Source organism: Anas platyrhynchos, chromosome 2, assembly GCF_047663525.1.
Source record: "Anas platyrhynchos isolate ZD024472 breed Pekin duck chromosome 2, IASCAAS_PekinDuck_T2T, whole genome shotgun sequence".
NCBI classification, from domain to species: Eukaryota; Metazoa; Chordata; class Aves; order Anseriformes; family Anatidae; genus Anas; species Anas platyrhynchos.
In genome coordinates, this window is record NC_092588.1 from 7392576 (window position 1) to 7401459 (window position 8884).

The following is an 8884-nucleotide window of genomic DNA, read 5'->3' on the forward strand; positions in this document are numbered from 1 at the left end:
ATACATTTAGAGATGAGACCAGTAAGATAGAGTGGTGGCTAAGGCTGAACAACTCACAAATTTTGCAAATTTTATTTTCTTGGGGAACCCCAGTGATATAGACTGACTCATGATAACATCAACACTGTGTGTTCAGTGCTGTGTGCTGTTTCACGTGTCTCAGGGCAGGCAGTGCAAATCAGAACTCAGCCTCTTGGGAGGAGTAGCCTGACCCTGCAAACCACAGCTGCTGCCATAGGCACTCATACTCCCCCATTACTTTGGATAAGGAATTTTAATGAATTTATACACTTTTTAAAGGAAGATTAGACCATCAGATTAAATAATTTGACCCCTGGTATGAAAGTGAACACCAATGTTAGATGAAAGTTCCTAGTTCCTCACTTCCAGGTGACCTCACCTCTCTGCTCATGTTCATTAGTCATCCCCATCTGCCTACAGGCTTATCTTGACTCAGCATCGCACCTGGGTACATGGCAAGTTGCCCTTTCCTAATCCATTTTCTTTACCAGGGTATGCAATGACAGGACAAGGAGTAACAGATTTAAACTAAAAGAGAGGAGATTGAGACTAGCTATAAGGAAGAAATTCTTTACTTAGAAGGTGGTGAGGCACTGGCACAGGTTTCCCAGAGACACAGTGGATGTCCCATCCCTGGAGATGCTCAAGGCCAGGCTGGATGGGGCTTTGGGCAACCTGGTCTGGTGGGAGGTGTCCCTGCCCATGGCAGGGGGCTTGGAACTGGCTGATCCATAAGGCCCCTTCCAGCTCAAACCATTCTATAATTGTGTTAGGTGCTTCCTTATGTTTTCTCACATAGGCCTGATTTGTTAAGGGAGCAGGTGTGACTGCTTTGGCTCATCAGTATTTCATTAGCTTGGATGGGGCTTACAGAGTTTGTCAGGTGTAGTGCAGGTGCACCTATTGGTGGATTTCATCACAAGGACACCAGGTGGCTGACAAAGGTGTCTTCTAGCAATCAGGTAGCCCATTATTATAATTTTGTAGTATGTTTATGATTTCTACTTACTTTTCTAATATTCATAAGATAGTTATAACTCAAAAGAACTTCACTATGCAATGAAAAAGGTGGACAGTGAACAGCTTAGCTGTACTATGATAAGTAGGCTTCACCTTCTTAGATGACATTTAACACTCTCTCCACTTAAAAATAGACCAGGGTGTTAGCTCATATCTCCATGACTTTTCTGAGCTTAGAAGTTTTAGGTATTGCTTTCCATCTGACAAGGAAGACAGATAAGAAAATGTTTTTATTCAGGAAATCAGCACCAGGCACTGCTTTTCAGTGTGGCTTTATTTCTTTCTCTTTAGCACTTTGAAGGTTGTATCATCAGACCTGATAAATAGTAAATCTGTTATGAGAAGACATTTAGCACAGAGAACATTAGTAGCCTCGCTACTCCTGGCTTAAAACAAAACAAAAAGCTCTCCAATAATTAGAACTGTTTTCTTATGTAATTAAACCAAGCAGCTCATTAGCATTAACCATACTACACATTCGAATGATCCAATTTATTTTAAACTACAGATCCAAGCAGATCTGAGATAGATAAGGCCACCGTATCCTAGTTCTAAAATAATTCCCAATTTAAAACAGCCTTCTAGGCAGTTTCTGCCACATCAGACCACGTCCTATTACAAATGGAGTTACTCGGTAGACCAGACCAATTCAACAAGAAGGAATTAGAGAGAGGACGTACAAGCTTTTGACTCAATTCATTCTTTATGGGCATTTACTGAACTTAATTTAAATGTATCTAAGGACTAAAAAGTAAAACTGTTTTGGAAAACGAACTCTTCCCTTTGTGTTACAGATTTGTCTCTCTCCTCAGGGTAGCATCTGGCAGATTGTATGATACGTCACGCTGGAGTGCAGCTCCTGCATATTTAAGAGGCAAGCTGTAAGTACAAAGGCAAAGCTTAGAGAATGGTTTCTTTTGAGACAGCACTTTAGCCCCAAACACCAGCCAGATTTCTTGGCCCTCCTTGGCTTTAGCACTTAGACACATTCCCAGTAGTTTTATAATGCATCCAGAAAGTGACTGTGCTTGCATGATGGTGCAATGAACTGTCTGTGCTCCGAGCCCCAGGGCACCAGCCCAGATGACCTGTAATAGCTGTGTGTCTACATTAACACAATACTGGGCCTGACCTGCTTCTGCTTGGAGCCACTCTAAAATGGTCAAGGGGTTTTGGTCAACTCAAAGCAGAGGCAGAAAACAGTCGTGTCTTCATAAAGCATATTGTGTAGTGTCACTGGCTGCCACACTAGAGTGTCTCCTTCCAGGCAACTCCAGTGTTTATCGGTGATCTTTGTTAGGAGAGGATTTTGAGTTTAAATCCGATAAGCTTAAGTTATCTTTAAAGAGGAAGGTCATTTGCTGTGATCAGATGAGATGGCAGACACTTGCTTTTCAGAAGAGTTCCATTAAATGAAAAATAAACCTCTTACTGGTGAGAAAGTTTGCTCCAGATGCTAAAAATCTACATCCTTGTATTGATTCTGGACACACTCAGTAGACAGATTAATTTAAATGTTTACTGTATCTAATCGTTCATTACGTGTATCTGGATGTTTCATAAAGCAATTTACATTAGGTATAGAAAGATCAAGCGGTAGAGATGCAAACTATATATAACTTCTATGCAAGAGCATCAGAACATGACATTAATCTCCTTTGTAATTTCCTTTGCTCCCACTTTTGTCATACAAGGTGACATCCCCCACAGCAACTGGATGATTTATACTTTGTAGGGCAATTCTTAACTATCTTTAATATTGGTGTAGTAGCTCATCCGTCTTCAGGCAAATGATATATGCAAGATTATTTATTCAGGGTAGGCACTGAATCATTAAAAAAGGCTCATTCCTAATTAAATGCAGCATATCTGTGTTTGCCTCTCTGGTGTCAAGTAAATAATGTGTGTCTGTTACGAGAATATGCAACCCCACAAAATAAATGGACTCTGAAGTCTTATGGTGAAATACCACTCTGAAGCAGAATAAGGACTTTAAAAAAAAAATCTAAAGGGAACTTAAACTCTTATTTCCACAATACAGCGTTTTATATGAGTACTGTTTGATATGAGCATGATATTAGAAAAGTAGCTTCACCTATATAATCACATCTAATCTATTCTAGTCTAATAGAATGTCAAAGATTTTTATGTGGACTGCATGAAGGGCAGCATTAAGGTTTGTCCTTATCCACATATTAAAACCGGTATAAAGGATCACAGAATGGTTTGGGTTAGAAGGGACTTTAAAGATCATCCAACTCCAAGCCCCCTGCCATGGGCAAGGACATCTCCCACCAGACCAGGTTGCCCAAAGCCCCATCCAGCTTGGCCTTGAGCACCTTCAGGGATGGAGCATCCACAGCTTCTCTGGGCAACCTGTGCCATTGCCTCACCATCCTCTGAATAAAGAATTTCTTCCTGATATCTAATCTAAATCTACCCACTTTTAGTTTAAAGCCATTACTCCTTGTCCTTTCACTACACTCCCTGATAGTCACATAAAAATATGTTTTATTAACTTCCTTAGTATCACTGAGCTTATGATAGACTTGAAATTTCCTTGAATATTTGTTGCCACATTGATAAATGCTCTCAACTGTGACTGCCTTAAGTTTCTGTTTGCTTATTTATGTCTGGGAATGAATGAGGTTGGTCTTTTTGACTACACTCGGGTGAAGAGAAATTATGCAGAATCTGTTGAATCTTATGAGTGTCTGAAAGTCAGGTCAAAGGAGAAGATGTTTCATGCAGTGTGAGGAGTACTGATAACAGACCCAAAAGGCTACATAAGTTAAATATTGAGCCTGGGATTGAAGGTCATTAAAGGAGAATGACTCCTTCTTGAAGAAGAAGGATGTAGACCAAAAGGAAACCTAATCAAAGACTGACCAAACTTAGCATAAAAGCTTCTACAGACTTCAAATGTTTTTAACTCAACTTTTACAGATAGTCCAAACAAGATATTTTTTCCTCAGCTAAGCAAAGGTTTGAAGCAAAATTAAACTAAGCAGGTTTAAGAAAAGAGAAAAGTTCAAAAGCCAGTTGGTAAAAGGATTTTCCAAGGAATTATTGTTGGGAGTGAATGAAAAGTTTCCTTAAGTGGCCAAAGTTTAGTTTCTAGAGCATATCTGGTTCGGTGGCTTTTCAATGAGGAAATCTTGAAGCAAAACTGTTCTTCTTGGGCTGTGCATTATGTACAAAAAAAGGGAAAGGGTGAGTAACATCTACCATTTCTTGGCTTTAAATGGACAAATGCCTCTTCTACTAACCAGAAACAAAACCTCACCCTTGCCAAAAGAAATATTAGTAGGTCTTGCTTAGACACTGGGAAACCAGGACACAGACAATAATATTTTTCCCTGTTCATAAAGTGAAGATCTGAGAATACAGCTCCATAGTGTGACTCCCAAAACACTTTGTTCTCAAACACCATATAATATCTCTTAGGAAACTGGCATAGGAGAAAAAAAAAGATGAAAAGGCAACAACAACCTGAGAGTCCTGGAGACCTGTGGAGCTGATAAATAAACTTATCCTTTGAGAAGAGTCAGAAACCTATTCTAAGACAATGTAGATGAGGGAATAGTGATGTGCAATCTACTTCTGAAGTCTTTGGGAATAGTATTCTCTGTGACATCGGGACATGAGGGAAAAATGATGTGATTCCAGGGGAGGGGATGGGGTGGTGGGATCATGATACTTACTCCCAGTTAAGCAGTGAGCTACTGTTTCATGCTGGTTGGGTAGTGTTTTCTGAGGCCAACGCTGGGAGGACTTATTGAGGAGTATGCTTCCCTAGCTCCTTTTTAGGATGTTGTGCAGGGCACCATCAAAAAAAACCTTGTAAAGTCAGGATACGTGGTGCCTGCTGCTTCTCCTTCAGCCCGGACCTCTTGGTCGTTCACAAAAAGTGTTAGATTACTCTGAAGTGACATGGCAAATCCAAGTCCATAGTCATCTGCCATTTCATTGTCTTCTAGATGTTCACAGATATTTCCATTTTTTTTCGTGCTGTTCTTCTATTTATTGCCATGCTCTTATAACAAGGCTCCCCCACAGTATAACAATCTCAGTGCTTCAAATTCCTCCACAGTGACAGCAACAAAGATAGCAGCTGTCATCACCACTAAGCACAGGGCTGTCTTGACCATTTTCTTGTTTTCCTGTGATTCATTTATTTTCATGACAATAATGCTATCTATCTCATTTCACACCCTGGTGATTGCCTCCTTTGGGGTGATCTGTCAAGCCTCCTCCAAGCCTTCATTTTGGTAGGCCAACAAGGCAATTAACTATAGGAGTGCTAGAGTTCAATCTACATTACTAAAATCAGAGATGAGACACAGGTGGAGAGAAAGTTTGCAACAGTCTAAGGAATTCAGGGGTAGCAATGAAGGGCTGCCAAAACACAGGCTCAAAGATGCAGTTTTAAAATATTTGCCCTTAGTTTTTGTTTAAAATGTTCATATTCAATTGCCTGCCCAAAATAAATCTATATGCCTGAGAGAAGGGTCTAATCATTTTAAAGCACATTTGGCCACCTTGTGCTGAAATGTAAGGAAATACATGTAGAAACCAACAGTCTTAGAAGCCAAGCAAGTTGCTTGTTCTGATATCAAAATCATGGAGATATTGTTACAACCTTCAGTGTGTTTTGATTGAGAGCAGCCATCATCAATCCCTGCTATAAGGTGAATAGAGAAAGACAGTAAGAAGTAAAATTCAACCTGCTATACTGAAAAATATGCCCTGGTCATTATTTAAGTGTCAAGTGTAGAACAAATTACTGAAAATTTTTCTTCCATGGGAATTACACAAATAACTTTTCTCTTTGAGAAGTTGGGGTTCATGTTTTGTGACATTTTCCTTTCTTTTACAGGAATTGCCTCAAATATAAAATGTGTGCCTAAAGAAAGAAAAATCAATCAGAGCATAATAACTTATTCAATAGTATAGACCAGTGCTGCCACTGAAAATTGATAAAGGAATAATCAGAGTGCATTAGACCCCATCCTTCCCTGAATTACATGAATGCAGCTCTTGATGTACCAGAGACAGTTTTGATACTCCAGGTTCTATTAAAAAAGCATGAGTCCAAATCTCCTCCTATATTAATTTTATGCCATGGTTATTTCACACATTTTAAGGAGATCACTTTGCTTTTATACCAGTGACAGAGACACAGGAAACAACTTCCAGAGAAACTCTTTCTCTCCCCCATCTCCCTCCCAAGGGGAAAAAACTATAACTTGGATATAATAATTTTCAGAAACTGAGAAACAGGAGTCTTTTCTTTTTTGGAATGATGGTCTACAATACCATAAAGACAAATAACGGCCACTGATGAAGGTGCATTTATTGCAGTGACAACAAAATACAGACCTGAAATCCTCCCCCAAATTAAAACAAACAAACAAAACGTAATCAAAATATGTATCCTAACCTGGTTTAAATTAAATTAACTTTTAAAATATGAGTAGGGATCTGAAAGGGCAAGTTTCCTCCAGAACTATTTAGCTTTGGTTGTTGCTGTCTTTTTTCTTTTTTCTTTTTTCTTTTTTCTTTTTTCTTTTTTCTTTTTTCTTTTTTCTTTTTTCTTTTTTCTTTTTTCTTTTTTCTTTTTTCTTTTTTCTTTTTTCTTTTTTCTTTACCCTTCATTCAGTCTGCATCCTGAAGAAGGTCTCTCTGCTAATAAGGTTACTCATTCAACCCTTCTCACCTCCTGTAATTTGCCTAAATTACGGAAGGCAAATTAAGCCAGCTCAAAACAATATTAACAGACTGCTGCTACCATCGTAATTAAATCACAGCAGATGCAAAGGGACAATGGAGATTTGGTTGTAAATATATCAAGTGGTTCTGATGACAGTAATGCATTTTATTAGGGCAAACTATCATCATTTTTATGATCTAATGCACATTTACCCTTTTCTTGCCCTTCAATCACCAGGTAGCACATAAGGTAAATTGGATTCTTGTATGCTAATGTGTTTTTTTCCTAATTAACTGATATTAAGATTGTATTTTACATTATATGGTGGTTGCTCTTGCACCCATTCCAGGTGCTGTCAGTATGGGAAAATTACTGTTTTCAAGAGGTATTACTGTCCTGCACTGCCACCTCACCAACAGCCTCATGGAATGGGCTCCACAGGGAACACGAGCACTGAGCTCTGCTTGTCCTTGCTGTGAGCTTCAGTGTCCTGAGATAGACCCCCAGGAGGAGTTCCCCTGAGGAAGATATGTTGGAGTAATGCTGGTACCATGAGGAGCAAAGGGCAGCATCTTCTCATCTGGGAAGAGGCATGAATCCAGATTAGCAGCAGTCCCTGGAGATGTGCATTAATTAACAGTAGGTTGCTGCTTTGTCCAGACAAAATTTAAAAGCATGAAATAGGACACTTCATGTTTTATTTTTATTTCCCATAAAAAACAGCTACCAGCGTTTGCCATCAACTCTGTGGTTAGAGATGAGCATCAAGGAAGGATGGATATGTCACCTTGAAAACTCAAGTGAGGAAGAAGTTCCACAATGAAGATGGTTATAGTTTCTCATAAGGCCCTGCAAAACTGGATTTAATGGTGCCTTAGAATACATGAACTTGGGAACCTTTGGAAAGTGCGTGCTTGGTGGCTCCTTAGTGCCCTCCTCTTTTGGGATCTGCTCCAATGAATCCTTCTCTCACCATGTTTTCAGGCCAGGTGCTGCAGTGTTAGCAGTGGACCTGAGCACTGCTGCACCCCAAAGCCTGACCAGGATGAAGCACACGATAGGGTGTTTATACCTGCAGCTTACTGTAGGGTTATTGGACATAGCTCATCTCTTTGGGTATTTATCAGGCTACTGCAGTGTGGGTGGCTGACCTTGGTGATATCAGTGTTTTTCTCATTCCCACGGGGCTCTGAGGTTTACTCGATGCTGATATCCTTCATTTGATTTCAGCCCCGTTGGCTTTCTGTGACACCTAGTCTGCAGATCTCTACTAGTTCAAATTTGAGAAATAAAATCAGCTCAGCGAAAACAAGGCTCTTTTCCTTAGCTTGCAGCATCAATCAAAGCAAACAAGGGGAAAAAAAGTGGAAATGGAGTGTGACATCTGGGGAAAAGCTTTCTTTTGATCTCTCTTGATATTGTTGGCTACAGCTAAAGGGGAAAACACAATTCTTTCTTTACTCTCTGGTATGTAAAGTAATTGTTTTGAATAAAAGCAGAAGTGGGATGCCTACATAAAACAGCCTACGCTGGGGAACAATGCTGTGATCCTGATGTGGTACAAACCACAGGAGACAGCTTATCTGATGGGAAGACTTAATTAATAAGTTATGTTCATCCAGACTGAATATTAGCTATAAATTGTCCAACAAATCTTAATTATGTCAGAGGGGCTGCAAGATAAGGAAATGATTTAAATAGTGTAGAGACCTCCCATTGCATTCCTCCTCCTATTACAATACTGTATGTGCTTGCTAATTTACCTGTATATCATATCCATTGACTAGATTAAATATAAAAGGCTTAATTTTTACAGTGATAATTATCTCTTCAGTGTTACGCATGCAGAGGTAATTAATAATTGCAGTCCAGGAGAAAGATAGCCCTACTGTCTTCTCAGGTTTGATCTTCTGATTTGAAGATCTGAGTGGTTTGTGGCTGTAGAAGAGGTGCATGAAAACATCCTAGATAACAGTACACTTTTTATAATAACTACTTTTCCTGTCACTATGCGATAGGAACTGTAATCAGAAGAAGACTTGTCTTGTAATCAGAATGAACAGAGAAGATGTTTTGATCATAGGTGATGTCTAAACTCTCAGTTATGAAGTTTAGTGACCTACTAAGCAC

The 8884-nt window shown here is 39.4% G+C and overlaps 1 long non-coding RNA gene across 1 annotated transcript; it reads left to right on the top strand.

Annotated features, from left to right (window-relative positions):
• Window positions 1-726: 726 nt before the first annotated feature.
• Window positions 727-8561, top strand: LOC110354099 (uncharacterized). Its single transcript, XR_002405589.4, has 4 exons — window positions 727-983; window positions 1854-1922; window positions 7104-7393; window positions 7478-8561. It is a non-coding gene; the product is annotated as an uncharacterized lncRNA (long non-coding RNA).
• Window positions 8562-8884: the final 323 nt, after the last annotated feature.